Source organism: Stenella coeruleoalba (genome assembly GCF_951394435.1).
Source record: "Stenella coeruleoalba genome assembly, chromosome: 16".
Taxonomy (NCBI): domain Eukaryota; kingdom Metazoa; phylum Chordata; class Mammalia; order Artiodactyla; family Delphinidae; genus Stenella; species Stenella coeruleoalba.
Genome location: NC_137162.1, coordinates 10931802 through 10950885, shown reverse-complemented (window position 1 = coordinate 10950885; position 19084 = coordinate 10931802). Strand labels below are relative to the sequence as shown.

The following is a 19084-nucleotide window of genomic DNA, read 5'->3' as shown; positions in this document are numbered from 1 at the left end:
TTCCTTCCTTTGGGGAGGCCGAGATACAGGTCAATAAAAGATATCTAATGTCACAATGTAATAATAATAATGAGTGTAGATTTCAGTGCCACAGCAGCGATGAACCTGGAACTGGGATTTAGGAAGTTTGGGGAAAGTGTTCTGAATAATTGTCCAAGAAGCCATTGAGAAAGAGAAGTGGTTGATATGCGTAGGTATCCTTTAATAGACCTGTTTCTCCATCTTGGTTAAAGGAAACAAGTTTCAACACTAACAGTGTGCCAGCCAGCTTTGTACTAGGCACTTGTCACACCCTAGATGACTTAATCTTTGCAGACCCCACCCCAAGAAGTGATACTGTTGTCCTAATTTCCAGAGTTCAGAGTTAATGCTTCTCAAATACAGAGAACTCTTACCAATCAGTATGAGAAGAAAAGAGCTTTTCCAAAAAAAAATAAATAAGGACAGCGGACAGAACATGGAACTAACAAAAATACAAATAACCAATCTTGTTTAAATCTTCGATTTCCATAGAAGTGCAAAATATGCGTCTAAAAACAATAAAATATATTGCATATAGATTAGCACAAGCTTTTTATGGACTACAATGAACGAATGCAGCCACCGAAAGTAGGTTTGTAGATAATGTAGATAACTATTTGTTAGCTTGGAGGATATCCATAAACTGTTAAGTGATAAAAAGCAGGTTACATAAGTATGCATAAGGCTACTGTAATGTGGTAATTAATAAAATCAATTTGTATTTATGTCTGTAAGAAAATAGCTATAAACAACAGTCTTAATGGTGATTATTTCAGGCTGATGGGATTATATAATATTTGCTTTTTCTTTATGCCATTTGTTGTGTAATTATTTTACAGTAAACATTTATTACTTTCACACAAAATTAGAAAAATTGATTTAGAGTCTTCCTGTTATGGGGAAAAAAAAGAAGCTAATGAAATATCCTAGATAGGATACTGGATGATTGTTTTGTGATTGTTTTAGAAATATCTGAAGTGGGAATGTGTCAAAAATTAACCCTCCTATATTTCATATCAACTAAAATATTTAAAGGAAAATCAGAAGGTAAGAATTAACACGCAGGATGTGCAAGGTGAAACGGATATGATCAGATGCTGCAGGTGGAATTGCAAATTTGCAAATTGCAAAATTTGCAAATTGCAAATTTTGAAGAGCAATATTGCAATGCATAGACAGTCATAAAGTTATTCCTGTCCTTTGACTTAGAACTCTTAAAAAATATGTTGAAACACTGATGTAAAAAGTGCAAAATCCTAAATCCTCATGTATAAAGATGTTCATTACTGTGTTTCATACAAAACAAAGTAAATATATTTGTCAAATAAAAATAAATTAAAACTCAAGTAGTCAGCATTTGAAGAATGGTTTCATAAATTATGGATACAAAGAAATACTATATAGCTATTAAAATCATCATTTTGAAAATCAGGGTAAAATTTTATGATGTTACAGTTAAAGAAAGCACTATAAAGAATATATCGTATTTCCAGACTATTGGAAATATATCTGATCTGGGCAAATGTTAGAAAGGATTACACAAAAGTAAATGTGATGGGAATGAATGTGTTTCTCCTCACTTGAACATTATTTTAAGATGATGAAATAGTTTTAAAAATTAAAACAGTACAAAAAGTGTAAGTTTTCCTGAACTCCGTCACTTATCTCTGCCAATTCCATTCCCTTCACTTTTAAAAGTTAAACTTTTAAACACATATTTATATATTTTAAAAACTGAGAACACATTTTATCTATAGTAATTTTTTTTTTTTTTTACTTAATGTATCGATATCTTGGAGATATTTTCCATCTCTATAGATCTACTTGTTCTTCTTGCTGGCTGCGTGGTGTTCAACTGATTAACCTATGCAAGGAGTTATAGGGTGTTTTCATCTTTTGTTATGACAAACAGCATGGCAGTTGTGCATATATTGTAATGTACCTGTTCAAGTACTATTGTCATAAACTTGTGCAAATGAAATTTCTGAGTCAAAGGCCACATGTATTTTGAGTTTTGATGGGTACTGCCAAATTGCCACCCAAACTGTTGGTTTACATTCTACCAATAGTTCAAAGGTGTCTACTTTTTGACATTCTTGCCAATGTTGGATATTATTAATGTTTTATATTTATACCATGGGAGAGAATATGACATTTATATCTTTTCACTCATGTATAGGAAATTTGTATTTTTTTTAGGTGAAATATCTTGTATTTCCCTTTATCCATGCTTTTATTGGATCTTCAAATTTATCTTACTGATGTGTAGCAGCGCTTTATTCCTTATAGTTATTGACCTTTTATTTCATAAGTTGCAAACACTTTTCCTCTGTGGTTGACTTTTAAGTTTCTTTGCAATTTCTGTTATTGTGCACATTTTAATGATGTAGTTAAATATATCAGTCTTTTCCTTTATGGTTTCAGAGTTTCTCTTCTATTTAGAAAATCCGTTCTCATCTAAAACAGAAATATTCTTCTGTTTTGCTTAGTATACTTTTATTCTTTAATTTTAATTCTTTAATGTATGAGAATTTTTTAAAATTTATGGAGTGAGGTAGAGAATTTAACTTTTTTCTTGCATGTGGTTTGTCAATTATGAAATAGACATTGTTTTCTCAGTGACATCTTAATCACGTACAAGCTTCCATATATCCATGGATTGCAAGTGAATTCTATTCTGATTATCTGTTTGCCTGGTTGCTCAATCTAACATTTTAATTATTGTAGTTTTATAGTTTATTGAGATATCTGAGGGGAAATGGCCCCTTCTCCCTGAGAAGGGACATAGGATGGTGGTTTAGACTACAGGATCCAAAGCCAGGATGCCTGAGTTCAAAGCACTGATCTGCTATTTACTAGTTATGTGAACCTGGGCAGGTTGCTTTATCTCTCTGTGCTTCAGTTCCCTAGTCTTAAATATGGGGGTAATTATAGTGCTAAAATGGTTTCATTGAACTGAGATCAGAGGCTGTGGCTTGCGTGATTTCTATGTTTTATAATTTGTTATAACTTTCTGTGTGGCCACATACATAGTCAATTTTTAAATTTACATACAGTGTAAATTTTTGTAAATTTATATAGTTTGAACATAATGAATAGTTTCTGTATGGTGGGTACAAACCTCTAAATATATTAAAGCAAGTTAGCTGTGATATTCAAATCCTTAATCTTTTAAATTTGTTCTTTTTAATTTGTTCTTTTTAATGTGAAGATATGTTCCCTCTGTCAAACTGGGGTAATTAAAGCTTTCACATTTTTTGAGATAACTAATATTTCATCGTATTGCTGCCAACTTATTCTCTGTTTTCTTTAAGTGGTGCTTCATTTCTGTGTTTTTTCCCTTTTTGTTTCTTGCTTTAGCTGAATAGCGTAAGTTTTCCTTGTTACCTCCCTTTTTTTCCTTTAGTGATTTGGAAGTCAAATTGCTACGTCTACACTTCTATTTAGTGTTCTTAAATTTTCTTTCCTTCTGATGAATTGAACATTTTATTATTATGAAGTTTCTATCTTTGTGTTAATATTCCTTATCTTAAAGTCTACTTTATCTAATATTAATATATAGCTACATTATCTTTCTTGAGATTAACGTCCGCACAGAATGTATTTTTCAGTCCTTTTACTTTCAACCTATCGGTATTTTTATGTTTAATGTATGACTCTTGTAAACAGCTTTTAGTTGTACCTTTTAGTTTTATCCAGTCTGGCCAGTCTCTGCCATTTAATTGGAGTGGTTAAGTTATTTACAGTTAATGCAGTTGATATGGTGGGGTTTAAGCCTACCACCTTGCTATTTGATTTTTATTTGTTCCATCTGTTCTTGTTCTTCTTTTTCTTTTAGGCTAATCAAACACTTGCTGCTACAGTAAATCCCCCACATACGAACGAGTTCCTTCCAATAGCACGTTCCTACATCCAATTTGTTCGTAAGTCCAACGAAGTTAGCCTAGGTACCCAACTAACACAATTGGCTATATAATACTGTACTGTAATAGGTTTATAATACTTTTCACACAAATAATACATAAAAACAAACACAAAGAATTAAGAAAACATTTTTAATTTTACAGTAGAATACCTTGAAAAGTACAACAGTACAACAGCTGGCATATAGGGGCTGGCATCGAGTGAAGAGGCAAGAAGAGTTACTGACTGGTGGAGCGAGGGGAGATGAGAGATGGTAGAGCTGAAGGATGGTCAGCAATAGGAGACAGAGGGCAAGATCGAATGTCACTCACGCCTGATGTTGGTGGAACGCACATTCGCATCTTTGAAAGTTCGCAACTTGAAGGTTCATATGTAGAGGACTTACTGTATTCCACTTTATCTCCTTTATTGTATTTTAGTTTTACCTCTCTTAAAAGTTTTTAGTAGGTTCTCTACACATTACAATATGCATTTTTTTTACTTGTCACCATGAAGTCAATATTACACCATTTCACGTACAATGTAAAAATCTTTCAAAAGCATTTTTTCCCCATGTCTTTGGTACATTGTCATAGATTTCAATTTTATGTATAAGTCCCATAAAACATTTAAATTTTGTCTTTAGTAATCAATGTGCTTTAACAGAAATTAAAATTTTAAAATAGATTTACCTACATATCTACCATTTCCAGTACTCTTTATTTCTTCTTTTCATATTTGGTTTTCCCTTTAGGATTATATCCCTTCAGCCTGGATAACTTCCTTTAGCATTTCTTGTAGGGTAGGTTTGCCAGGAATGAATTCTCTTGGCTTTGGTTTTGTCTTTATTTTGCCTTTACTTTTGAAATATTTTTGTTGGTTATAGAATTCTAGATAGACAGTTTTCTTTCAGTACTTCAGAGTTGGCTTTGAATTGTCTTGTAGATTTTATTATTTCTGATGAGAAGTCAGCTGCCCCTGTTTTTGTCACTTTCCTAAATGCCACATGTTTTTCCTGTTAGCTGATTTTAAGACTTTATTTTTGGTTTCCAGTAGTTTGGCTATGATGTGTCTAGGTTGGTCTCATTTGTATTTTTCCTGCTTGGGTTCATGGAGATTCTTGGAGCTATGGTTTGATGTCCTTCATCAATTAATTATTCTCAAAACATAGTTTTTCAAATATTTCTTTTGCCCCACTCTCTCTCTCCTCTCCTTCTGGTTCTTCTATTACACATGTATCAGACAATTTGATATTGTTCCACAGGTCTTGGATAATCTGTTCCATTTTTTTAAAAAAATTTTTCTTCCCTGTGACTTAGTTTAAGATAATATCTATTGACTTTTCTTCAAATTCACGAATTCTTTATTCTGTTGTATCTATTTTTTCTCTGGTAAGCCCATGTCATAAATGTTTTATTTCAAATGTTCATTTTTTTCAGTTATATAGTTTCCCTTAGATTCTTTCTTTAGAGTTTTAGTTTCTTTGTGATGTTATCTGCCTGTCCACCTATTCTTTTCATCTTTCCCTAGAATTAAACATATTTATAGTAGAAAGTCCTTTTCTGCTATTCCCAGCATTAGGATGATCCATGGTTATTTTATTATTTTTTTTGTTGATTATGGGTCACAGTCTCCTGCTTCCTTGCTTGTGTACTAATTTTTAGTTGTATATTGGACACTGAATCACACGTTGTGGAGATGCTTGATTGTTATTGTCCTCTAAAGAGTGTTGAGTTTTATTCTTGCATGCAGTTAATTTACTGTTGGGTCACCTTCATCCTTGGAGCCTTGGTTCTAGGCTGTGTTTGCATAAGTCTGTCTTGGTTTTGCCTTAGATCCTAGGGTGCATCCTTTAGTCCTAGGATGTGTTTCTTACTCCTATGGTTTGGCCCTTCTGGTTTCAGGAGAAAATGTATCTTGGGGAAACTTCATCTCCAAACTCTATCTCCTAGTACTATCTAGCTGCTGAAGTCTCTCCTTCACTCTTTAGACTGTGACTGTTGCTTTCCATTGGGGTCCTTGTAGTCTCCTGCATGTTGCAATTTCTGAGTTTGCCAGTGATTTGAAGGAAATTTGTACATTCAATTTTGTGTACCCGTCTCTGTCTAAACTCCTTAGAGGGTTGTATCTCATTTCTTGTATCATCCATTACTTTCTTCCCATATGCTTTACGCTTTATCTTTTCCTTAATTTTTTTCATATTCTGCTTTGGTAATTGGCACCCCTTGAGGCTCTTCAGCTTAGCTCTGTATTTTATGTTTTTCATTCTTTTTAGGGAGGTTTTGAGAGGGAAGGAAGACAAAATGTATGGGTTCAATTAGCCATCTTGAACTAGATGTCTCTTTAACAGGGCTTCCCTCGTGGCACAGCGGTTGAGAACCTGCCTGCTAATGCAGGGGACATGGGTTCGAGCCCTGGTCTGGGAAGATCCCACATGCTGCGGAGCAACTAGGCCCGTGAGCCACAGCTACTGAGCCTGCACGTCTGGAGCCTGTGCTCCGCAAATGGAGAGGCCGCGATAGTGAGAGGCCCGCGCATCGCGATGAAGAGTGGCCCCCGCTTGCCACAGCTAGAGAAAGCCCTGGCACAGAAACGAAGACCCAACACAGCCAAAAAATAAATAAATAAATACATTAATTAATTAAAAAAACAAAAACATTTTTCAAATTTTTCTTTGATACGTTTACATTTTTCTATTTAAAATTATATTAAAATCCATTGATTCTTTCACACATGAATATTTTTATGGTTTTCTGAGTCATCATGTAAGTGGCCTCTTCTTTGCCCATCTAAAATCCTATTTTCCAAGACTTGGTTCAGAATTTGCTTTTTTGTGATATCTTGTCTAAATATATTAGCTCTGACTAAATGTATATAATACTGATGATAGAGTTATATAGAAGTCCCACATATATCTTTTTTTTTCTTTGATGATGGAAATAGTTGGTTTTCTGGATGTATTGTGTTTTAATTCAGTCTTGTGGACCAGTGAAAATATCTTCAGTCATGTAATGAGAACATATTAAATTAGAGTTAAAAAATATTAATACCTTATTTATGAAAAACCACAAGAAACAAAGATACTTTGGTTTTTTTCCTGATGCAAAATATCCTTTTATTGTTTCCTAAAAATAGCAAACTTGGGGTTGTTTGGCTCCAGGGATGATGATGATGATGATGATGATAATGATGATAGCAGTAACTAATATTTATTGACCACTTAACTGTATGCCAGGCAGTGTGCTAAGGCAGTTTACTCTTTAAATCTTCAAATGATACTATGAGGTAGGAATTTTATAATTCTTCGTATTTTTGGTTGAGAAATCTAAGGCTTAGCGAGGTTAAAGAACTCACCCAGTGTCACGCTGTTAGTAAGTGGGATGAGAGTGCTTTCAGTGAAACGTTTAAATTGAGTGTTTAATGCAATGGAACAATTTACATCAGATTTGGGTAGAGAGGGGAAGAAAAGGGACTGGTGGTGAGGCTTTCTGGTAATTAAATGACCCCGACAACCTCAGTGAAGTTATGGACATGAAGGGGATTGACGTACACTGAGCAAATGGAACTCTGACATTTTACCAGAAGGCACCACAGAGTGAATTATATTCTACCCGGTGTCTGACCTGGCAGAGTCTCTAGACCTTGTCTCATCTGTCTTCCCCTCCTTTGTGTTTTTTTAAACAGAGGGCGTTAATCAGACCCTCCCTGTTCAGCGGCAGAGGTGAACCTAGAACCACAGTCTCTTGACTCCTGGCCCCAGGGACTGCTCAGCGTGTCACTTCCTCTGTTCCTAAGAAGGCACAGGTCCTGTGCATTTAGGATCGTCTTTTCCCCATCCTGTCGGGATCATTTGAATGCAGCTGTTTCTCGACAGCCTCTGAGGGGCAGCTAGCGGGGGAGCTGCTTTTTTTTTTTTAAATCAAAACACACTGTTGCTCAAAAGGAGCAACATCTTTGTCCGACATCTCCCCTCCCCATCCCCGCTTCCGGTTATGCGATAAATAAATTCTGGGGATCTACTGTACAGCATGGTGGTTACAGTTAATGATACTGTACGATATACTTGAAAGTTGCTCAGAGAGTAGCTCTTTTTTTTTTTTTTTAACATCTTTATTGGAGTATAATTGCTTTACAATGGTATGTTAGTTTCTGCTTCACAACAAAATGAATCAGTTATATATATACATATGTTCCCATATCTCTTCCCTCTTGCATCTCCCTCCCTCCGACCCTCCCTATCCCACCCCTCCAGGCGGTCACACAGCACCGAGCTGATCTCCCTGTGCTATGCGGCTGCTTCACACTAGCTATCTACCTTACGTTTGGTAGTGTGTATATGTCCATGACTCTCTCTCACTTTGTCACCGTTTACCCTTCCCCCTCCCCCAGAGAGTAGCTCTTAAATGTTCTCTTCACAGAGAGGAAGTGGTGGTTATGTGACACGATGGCGGTGTTAACTGGCATTACTGCAGCAAGCATTTTGCAGTATATGCATTATCAAACCAGCACATTGCACACCTTAAACATACACGATATCAACTATATCTCGATCAAGCTCGGAAAAAAAGTCCTGACAGCTCCCTCCCACGTATTTTTCACGCTTCCACAGGACACGAGAGAGAGAGGTGTCCCCAGGCCGCAAGAACATGAGGTGACGAGCCAGCCATGCCTGAGGGTGGTGTCCGCTCCTCGTGGCCAGCCTGTCCTGAGGCTTGCTGTGGACTTTGTTCTAAGTGTCAGGACAAGGGACGGATCCTAAAGTTCAGGGTTGGGTGTTTCTGGAGGTGTTTTCTCTACAAAGCCCAGCTTTAAAAACTGTGGCGGGGGGGCACCACATGTTACACTCAGAATATCTGTACCTTGGGCAGAGTATCTGTAGATGGTGACACGTAGCTTTCTTTGGTCCAGTTCCCTTGTCCTGGGAGCAGAAGTGGATGACATATAAGGGAGCCATTGCCCTCATTTAAGGTAGCGTTGAAATCCCCTCCATTCCTTCACTCCCGTAGCCTCAGAGGTACATGGACTGTGTCCCATTGTGCCAGGCCCTGGACACAGAGATGAAGAAGGCCACATGCCTCACTAGCCCAGGTCATGTCCCAGTGGACAGCAGAGCCCGTGGATATTGGGATACAGCCGGACCAGTCTTTCTGGCCTGGGGACCTGCCAGTGCAAGAGGACTTGCCAGGAGTTCGGGGGTGCAGTTGGGGTTGAGGACTTGGGTGGAAGAATGGCAGTGCTCAGAGGGGGGTGACAAAGTAGAGTGGAAGACATCAGGGAACAGCTCTGCCGGCAGCCAGCCATGCCCTCCTCTCAGCAGACCTTGCCGCTGGCTCTTCAGCCCCAGGGCCTGCCCTTGGAACTGCTTTGCCATGAGAAATAACAGCTTCTTTCTTTTCGAGTGCTTACCCTGTGCCAGGGGACGTTCTTACGCTCTGTGGGCAGTTAGCTCATCGCATCCGTACAGCATGATGTGGCTGCTGCCATTTCTTCACTTTGCAGGGCTTGGGGGGTGAAATGCAGGGAGAGGAGTGATGTGTCCGCGGTCATTTGCGCGTATGTAGTGGAGGTGGAATTGGAGGCCAAGCCCGCCGGGCTCTGCTCTCTGTTCCCATTGCTCTGCTGCTACAGCTGGGTGGGGGGGTTACTTTGTCCCGAGTCTCCCACACAGTGGCCTTCTGCCCACCGTGCCTGGCATGGATCTTGGTCACAACAAACCTGCAGTGCACCCGAGTCCAGGGTTGAGGATCCCAGGCTGCCGGACGTCCAGTGCTGCCTCCATCTTGGCTTGGGTCCCTTTAACCTCTCCTTCAGTTTACTGATCTGCAAAGTGGGGATAGAAATAGTACCTGCCAGAACCTGACAGGGTGTAAATACTCGCAGAGCGGCGCCTGGCACGCAGGAGCACACACAGATGTAAGCCGCTATCGTCATATTCGCAGGTGCTCGTCTAGAAATTTCCCTTCCCTTCTTCTCGCCCCGTCTTCAGAGCAAAATGTCTTTTTCTGTGCTCTTCTGCAATGGCCCTCTTATCACCCTGACCTTATCTTGCCTGTGAGAGCCATTTGTTTATAAGAATTACGTGTCTCAGTTCACCGTAATCACTGTTTCTTTCTTGACCAAGTGGAACCTCTCCCTCGATGTCAGCAGGCATTGTTGGAAAATAGTGCCTGCCTTGGAATAGGCAACATAAAAAGCATCGGGAGCCTCGGAAGAAGCTTGATTAATTATCTGTGTACTTTATGCCTGAAGTGTGAATTGTGGTTTTCATTTTCTCAAGAATGTGCGCCGCCTGCTTTGAATTAATCCGGGAGAACAGTGTTTTTTAAAAAAAAAAACAAAACTCCCCACTGCTGTGTCAGCACTTAGAATTACTGCCTGAGGCTTTTCTTTTTCCTTCTTAGAGAATCTAAAGGTATGTTGAATAATTTTTGGATTAAGTTTAATGTTTTCTTTTCTTTTTTTTTTTTTGTGCCGTACGCGGGCCTCTCACTGCCGTGGCCTCTCCCGTTGCAGAGCACAGGCTCCGGACGCGCAGGCTCAGCGGCCATGGCTCACGGGCCCAGCCGCTCCGCGGCATGTGGGATCTTCCCGGACCGGGACACGAACACGTGTCCCCTGCATCGGCAGACGGACTCTCAACCACTGCGCCACCAGGGAAGCCCTAAGTTTAATTATTTCAAGTTTGAAAAAAAGAAGGGAAAAGAACTTTGTGAAGACTGTGCGCAGGAAAGAAGTGTTCCCGTTGTCAATTTTTTTTGTTTGTTTCTAAGGTGTTTTGAAAATCGCTCTGGGTTTTTCTGCTGGTTATGCTGGAAATCACAAGTCCTTGCTTACATCAGGAAATCAGAAAGCAGGGCTCACTCTGGATTGAGCCAGGTTCGATTTAACACTGAACGGAGTCAAGTCCTAAGTACAAATCAATGTCAGATATAAATAAGTCCAGGCACAATTTCTCTGTGTGGCCTTGGGTTATGAAAGCATTTTCCCACTTGACTACAAGATTCTCAAGAGGAGAACCCTTGATTTTTGTGTCCACCAGTCTGTCTCCCACCCCTGATATGTACCTGGCACATAGTAGCTGCTCAGGAAGTATTAATTGAGTGAATGACGTAACTGTGGTGAGGTGACTTCAGGTCACACTTTCACCTCCTGGAGGAAAGAGCTCTTCCAGCTGGGACCCCCTGGGCCTGCATACAGGAAGACAGAAGCCAAGGCTTGTCCTTTAGATGCACAGAGAAGCTCGGAAGAAAAGTTGCGGGAGAACATGTGTCACTAAATGGAAGACAACTTTTCATCCCCAGGAAGAAACACAATGAAGAAAAGGCCAGGGGCTGCATTGAGACACCCTGTGGGTTTGCAGCTGTGTCAGCTCCCTGGGAAGCATGGCAGACCCCTCATTGGGCTCTGTCATTGTTCCTTTTGTAGGAGCAAGCAGGGAGGTGGCAGTGGGGTAGTGTGGCCTTGTGTGCGTTTGACTAAATGTCCAGACGCACACCAGGCTTTGCCAGGTCTCCACTGCGGCAACCCCCCACCCCCCGTCCAGGGCCCACGCCCACAGCTGTCTGCACAGCCTTCTCGTAAGGGGTCCCTAGTGGAGTCATGCCTGTTTCCCCATGTGCAGACCCCACGCTCAGTTACGTCCCATCTCTTCTTGGGGGTTAGCTGCTTTGTGTGGTTGCATCACCTCCGAGCTGAGGTCTTCCAGGACCTCAGCTTTTAAACAAGTTATCCTTGCTAGTCTTCTTTCTTTTTACTTTAAATAAATGATTATTTAAAATTATGAGACAAGTGTAGGCTCAGTGCAGGAAACTTAATAGAGAGAAAAAAACTGAAAGAAAATGGAATTATTTATGATCCTACAACCCAGAGAAAACCAGAGTTAACATTTTGGTTTGTATTCTTTTAGTCTTCTCCTGCTCCGCCAACCCCCCACTCATGCCATAAGACATAATACTTTTTATGCACAAAAGGTATGCCTCGTCCGAAATAAAATTTTATAGGCTGCCTTTTTCACTGGACATTACACCCTCAACATCTTTCTATACCAATAAATATTCTTCCCCAACTTGCTTTTTTAACAGCTGTGAATGGTGACAGAATATGCTGCCCCCAAATTGGCATAAAGATTATTTTGGGAAGAGGGCAACTGAGAGGAGGCAGGTGCAGGAAAGGCTCCCTGCCCTCCCCCAGTTTTCCTAAAAGCAGGGCATTAACTTTCAAGGATGTCCTTCCTCCCCTCTCTACCAGGAAAGACAGAGATTGGTCACTGGAGACAGCACCAGAGGAGTCTCCATAACAAACTGCACAGTTAGCCTTTATCTACCATTAGTTTCCGTCTATGTATTGACTTTCCCACAGTTTGCTGCGCTTAGAAGCCTAAAACTTCTTTCATTTGTCCTGTCATTTCTTCACTGATTCATTGCTCTTTATTGGGAATAAAGCTATATAAGCTGGAGTTCTAAGCCACTGCTTTGAGTTACTCATTTTCCCCTGGGTATCCCCTGTGTATATATGAGGTATCCATGTTAATAAACTTCTGATTCTTTTCCTCTTAATTTTTTTGTCTTTTGTTATAGGGGTCCCAGCCAAGAACTCAGAATGGTAGAGGGAAAATTGTTTTTTCTTCCCCTACATCTGCAACACAGTCCATTAAATTAGGCAAATAATCTACTACAATAAGTAGACTAGAGTTGGACATTAGTGGTCTGTCTCTGGTTCTTGGTTGATGTAGACAACCCTGTGTTGAACATCCTGGCTCATGCCTTGCCACGCACATCTCTGATTAGATTCTTAGGCTTCATTCCTGGATGAGGAATTTCCCTCTGCTTTCATCAGCTTGCCCTCCAGAAAGTTTGTGCTAATTAACATCGCTGCTTGCCTGCTCTGCTGCGGCTCCTCTCCGTTCCTGCTCAGGCGGCTCTCGATGGAGAAACCTCCGCTGAACGTTCTGTTCAATGTCTCATGCCCCATCCTATCACGTTATCCTATTACCCCATTTTATTTTTTAATAGCACTTATTTTAATGTGAGATGATGCTGTCCATTATTTATTGGCATCCCCGTTTATTGGCAGCTCACTCTGTGAGTGCAGGGACCTTGCCTGTTGGGGGTCAGTGCTATTTGCCAGTGCCTCTCAACCATTCACCCATTTCCACCACACTTGTGTATCTCGGTGTGCAGGACAAGTCTGCTGAATGAACTTATGTTTACCCACAAGGTCAATGACACTTGTATTATCATGCATTAAAAAAGTTGTCATTTTTATTCTAAAACAAAGGATGCCAAACATAACTTAACCCATTGCAGATGACCAGTGGCCCTCAGGTGGTCCCGGGATCCTTTGGTGTACTAAGGTATAAGGCCCCTTTCCCAAGCAGTAACTGGGTTTTGTAATTACTGTGGTTTGTTTCTTTTGGCTTATTTTTTTTCTCTGTTCTTGAAAGGCTGTAGACAGTATGCTTACTGGAAGCAAGTTATGTTTCCACTTCTGATTCGCTGCTACTAATCTGCTAAGGTTTTGAAAGGAGAGACTCACCTTACTTAAACAGTGTATAAGACAAGAGTGAATAGGTTTAGCTTGAAGGACTGAATAGCTCTGCTGTGTTTAAGTGCTTGGGTGTTCTGTGTGCCCAGAGGCTTTTTTGACTGTTTTCTGTTTCTTATAGAGGGATGGTGTTGATAGCTGAGTTCTATGAGCGAAGTATTGCAATTCTTGTTACTGAGTCTGTCCTTCCCTTGAGTACAATGAGAGAATGGCTAATATAGTAGTTAGATGTTGAACAAGTAGTGTATCCAGAGAATACTGGCAGTGGCTGTGCATCTGGGACATGGCTGGGCGATGCTGTCAAGGGCCATGCCTCTGGACTCTGAATCTGGCCTCCTCCGTCCAAGGTTTTTATCAGCAACTTGGATAAAGACATAGAAAGCAGGCTTATCAAATTTGCGAATGAAACAAAACCAGGATGGAAGGCTAATACGTAGGGTAATAGAATCAAGATTCATAAAAACCTTGGCAGGAATGATGGGTCTGAAACTAACAAGGTAAGCCCTAACAGGATTACATGTGAAGTCCTGCGTCTCACTTCAGCAGAGCCAGCCACAGCTGCCAGCGATGGGAGGGGCCTGGCTTGAAGGCAGTTTGTGTGCAGAGGACTTCATAAGGCCTGTGGGTTTCCTAGATGCTAATTAAAAAAACTAATTATGCCTTACATACTATTAACAGCAGTAGGACCTCCAGATCTAAGGATGGCAAACTGCCTCATAGCAGTTCCTTCCTGGAGCACTTCTCCCAGCCGTCCCTCTCCCCACAGCCTTACCCAACGCACATGGTGTTCAGGCGCTAGCTGGGCTCCTACTTTCCCTGAGGAACGTTCCCTGAGTCTGCAGGATGAAGTGAGTTATGCTCTCCTGGGTGCTCAGATAGCACCGTTTCTTCCCCATTACAGTCTCCCCAGACCTCATGGCCATTGTCTGTCTTATTGTCCATCTTCCTCTTTGGACCCAGGGCTCCTGGAAGGCAGGGACTGTATCTGCCTTCTTGGAAGCTCCATCCCGAGCAGTGACACTGTGACCGGCACACAGCGGATGCCCAGTGGATGCCCTGGTTGGGGGTGTGTCCATTTTTGGGATATGGGTTAGGGTTTTGGACTCCACACAGTTGGATCTCGTACCCCCATTACCACCAGGTAGTGACAGGTTTGCAGACCTTGTTCTGTGGGGAACAGGTGATGGAATTGTGGCAGCTTAGCCAAACCACGCTCAGGTGTGGACCGCCAAGAAAGGAGGGTGTGGACCATCGCAGGGGTTCCAGGGCAGTGCAGGGAATGGTTCCTGGAATGGAAGAGCGTGAAAACGATTGGAGCTGCCCAAGTGCATGCGACCCCTTGCTTGGTAGGAGTCTCCCATCGACTGTGAATGCTGAACTGGGGAGAGGATTTTTAAATTGACAGTGGAGGAGTTGAAAGCTAATGATAATAACAACAGCTAACCTCTCCAGGGCCCTCCCCAGGCATCGGGCGGTTTGCTTAGCTGAGTCCTCATGGCCTCCCTGTGGGGTTTGGTGCTCCTCTTTTCTCTGTTGGGCAGATGAGGACTCCAGGACCTTGTGTCAGGCCACCCAGCTAGTAAGTAGCAGATAACTAAAGTCTGTTCCCATGCTAAGGGCGTCTGATGCTGGGATTCTGCTGTCTGGGGGTTAAGCAGTGTCTCCTCCAGGCTCTGGTAAGTGTAGAACTCAGTGGCTGTGGAGTTGTGCCCGCCTCGCAGAGTCCCTCCTCACCTCCCCCGTCCATGTCTTTGGGTCAGCAGCTCATCCTTCGCTGGCTCAGTGTATGACCCACTCTGGTAGGACCCCCCCCCCCCCCGCCCCGGGAATGGCAAGTAGCCAAGTTCGGCTGCATTGTTAACACGCAGATGTTGGTCTTCTGTGGGCCTCGAGGCATTGTGGGGTGACGGAAGACCTCACAGACCCGGAAGCCAGACAGCCCTGTGTTCGAGTCCCGGCTGCCACTTGCTGGCTGTGGGACCCCGGCCCAATCGCTTAATCTCTCTGAACCTCAGCTGTGAAATGTAGAATTCGTCTCCAGTTCTGTAAAGCACTTGACCCAGGAGGCCCCCTGACAAAAGATGGCTCATCTGCTGTCGGGCTCTCAGCTGTGCTGCTCATGGCTGAGGTGGTTAGAAATCTGTTGTCCGTGTAAGCTGAGCCTGTCCAGGAAAAAAAATTGACTTAAAATTTCCACACCGTGTATGTGGCACATGGAGCTTTCCCTGCCTAGTAGGTGTCAGGGCAGAGGAAAGGGGGAGAATCAGATTGTTGAACTCTGCGGGCCTCGCGCTGCCCGGAAGGGTTCCGTGTCCAGGCCTTGCTGCCTTTTGTCATCCTGACTGCCCTTGGCCTTCGCAGTTGTCTGGGTGTGTGTGTGTGTGTGTGTGTTTCCTCAAGGTGTTTTCTATATCTCTCTTCTGTAGCCAGAAACATGATTACAGACCATTTATTAGAGGAAATATCAGTAAATATGTGAGTGGTTTTTTTCTCTGAAATGATAGAGGAGGATCATTCACTCCTCAGCAAATTCTTCTGAACACCTGTTAGACATCAGGCAGAGCTACAGACCCTGATGATATAGCAGTGAACAAAACAGAGTCCTTGCCTTCATGTAGTTTATATCCTAATCTGGTGAGAAGGTACCAGATTAATAAGGATACAAGTAAAAATACGGTCTGTTGGATGGTGATGAAAAGTAGAAAAAATATATGGGTGAGGAGGAGAGAAAGGACTGATTTCTGGGGATGGGGTGTTGCTGTTTTACGGAGAAATGTTTGAGAAAACCTGGTGGACAAGATGTTCCCTGAGCAGACGCTGAAGGAAGTGAGGAGTGAGCCGCGCAGGTGTCGGGGAAGAGCATTCCTGGCAGAGGGAACAGCATGGACACAATTCCTGACGTCGGGCCTGCCTGGAAGGTTCAAGGAACCTCAGGGGGACCAGTGTGATCAGAATGGAGTGAGGGAATAATGAGGACGATGGCAACACAGACCGACTGGGCAGTGGATCCTGGGCCCGGGGTCCAGCTGCCTTGTGCATCTCTGCTAATCCCCACTGCCCAGAGGCCCTGGTTCTCCACCAAGAGGCAGGGTGGGGAGGTCACATACCCGGGTCACAGCTCCGAGTGGAAAGCCCAGATTCTAACGCAGATCCACATGGTTCCAGTATCCTTGCACCTCCCCGTGCTGGGCTGGTGGCAACTCCACTCTTCTTCTGCTCTGCAGAGCCATCCTACTGGTTCCCTGTGCACCATCCCCAGCCTGGGGCTCGAGTCCTGCAGAGGCGTCCACTGCGCTGACCATTAACAGAGACCCGCTCCCTCCTCCTCCCCGTGAGGCGCTTCCTGCCCAGGTTTCAATCTCATCCCTGTGGAAGTTCTGTGGGAAGAGTATTTATCCAGGTCAGAATTGGAATAAATTAGAAATTATTGTTTGAGGACAGGACATGGAGTCAGTACTGGCCTCTGTTAGCAGGGGTGGGTGAGAGTGCCAAGTGACCCTTTCCAGGGCCCCGAGGGTGCCTTCGAGAGCGGCAGGCTAGGGTGGTTTGCTCTTGTGCAAACAGTGGCACGTGACAGGGCCGTGCTCTGAGGGGTCTCATGAGCACTGAGACAGTTCATGCACGTAAGGCGCTCAGGACGTGCTGGGCAGGGCGCGAATCCTTGGTCAGCGTCCACCGTGGCCACCACCATGGGCCTGGCACTGCTCCGGCCCCCGGGATGGTGGGGGAGAGACAGACGAGGGCTGTGTTCTCATGGTGCTCCCGGCCTGGCGGGGCCCCCGGCAGTAAGCAAACATTTGCGTGGTAGTAAGTGGTGCGGTGGCAATTTACAGCGTGATGTCATAGCGACCGAGAAGAGACAGCTGTGTCAACATTTGGGGGATTTTCTTCCTGTCCCTCGTTTTATCCTTTGAGTGTTTGCATGTCATATAAATACCAACAGCAACACAAAATGGGAGAACACAGGATTCTCCTTTCACCTAGGCAGGCAGCATCTGGAAAAGGCAAGGAAGTGCATTTCCCGTCAGAGCTTCCCAAAGGGAATGCAGCCCTGCTAGCGCTTTGATCTTCGCCCAGTGAGGTCTGCATCAGACTTTTGACCTCCGGAACGTGTGTTGTTTAAAACTGCTAAGTTTGTGGTGATTTGTTACATTGGCGATAGGAAGCTGATACAGTCGGTTTGTACGCCCATGCCTCCCCCTAGACTGTGAGCTCCCCGAGGGCAGGGGCTGGGCCTCATTCACGCTGGACCCCAGCGCCTGGCACAGCTTCCGGGCTCAGCAAACAGCGACTAACTTCTTCGCACCTGCTCAGGAGCTGCCCCTCGGAATTAGGGCTGGCGTGGCCCCTTTGATTCTCTTCCCCAAACCCAAACTCTAGTCTTGGTGCTGCCCATTGGGAAAGGCCTCCAAGGCTTAGGGACCTGCTGCCAGGCCAGACCAGTCTCAGCCCATAACAGGTGACGCGGATGGAGAGAGCACTGCCTGCTTGCTTAGCTCCCATCTAACGGGGCCACCTCGAGAAGGGGAGTCCTCATAAAGTAGAAGGATTCATGGGCAGAACTCAAAACATGCACGTGCTTTTTGATGTTGGTCACTGTGGATTCCTTGTAACGTTTTGTAAAGGACCATTATTGATTCATTCAGCAGGGAAATAAATGAGGTAAAGACAAGCCAAAGAGAGAATCCAAACAAAAGAAAAAAGAACAGGAAAAGTGAAAAGAATGAAGAGATATGTCCCGTTGACCTTCCGAGCTGCCTCCTGCCTGCCTCACTTTGTCAGGAGGCTCCAGAGCAGGGGTGCCTCACCCTGGATGCCCAGAGAGTCGGATGTAATTGGTCTGGGGCAGGGCAAGGGCAGTGATATTTTTTGAAAGTTCCTCCAGTGAGTGTACTATGCAGCAGGGGTTGAGAACCACTGCCCCAGGGCATTCTTAACTTGGCTCTGTTCTCCTGTTAGAAGGTCTCCAAACCCTAAAAGTCATTAAATGATATTTCTTAGAGGCCATTCAAGCATTTTACAAATGGAAAAACCAAGGTCACAAGGCACTTGGTGGCCCAGTTAAGACCAGGGCCTCCGTCTGTGGACTTCTCATGCCCTCCATAGATCCAACTGGTGCTGCCAACAGCCTCAAATCAGGATGATCACACCAACTTCCATCTGTCAGTGGCTTTCTTTCAGTTTTTCAAACTTTTTTTTGCTTCTTCCCAAATGTTCCTTTTAAAGATCTGCTAATGCTTTGATATGAACATGGCCTCTCTGTCTCCACCCTTCCCTTGATCAGGCAGGACCACTTGTTGAGTATATGAGCACAGGCTCTGAGATCTTGCTGCACTAATACTGTGTGGCCTCTGAGAACCTCAGTTTGACCATCTGTATAATGGTCAGATAGTACTAGAAATACTCCATAGTGGTTGTGAGGTTGAAAAGACATATGGTACATTCAGAATGACCAGAACAGTGTGTGGTAGATGAATGCCAGATGTTATAAATAATATTATTGTTTTACATTACTGTTAATATAGGGAAGAGAATGGGAGTTCAGGCGTCAGAGCCAGTAACAAGTATCGACGGGCACATTATTTTTCACTGTTGCTCTTTGGCTTGCTTTGGACTG

General features: G+C 43.2%; 1 protein-coding gene across 12 annotated transcripts in view; it reads left to right on the top strand.

Moving 5' to 3' along the window:
- PLPP4 (phospholipid phosphatase 4) overlaps positions 1-19084 on the top strand; it is a 491600-nt gene that overhangs the window by 292082 nt on the left and 180434 nt on the right. The window lies entirely within an intron of this gene.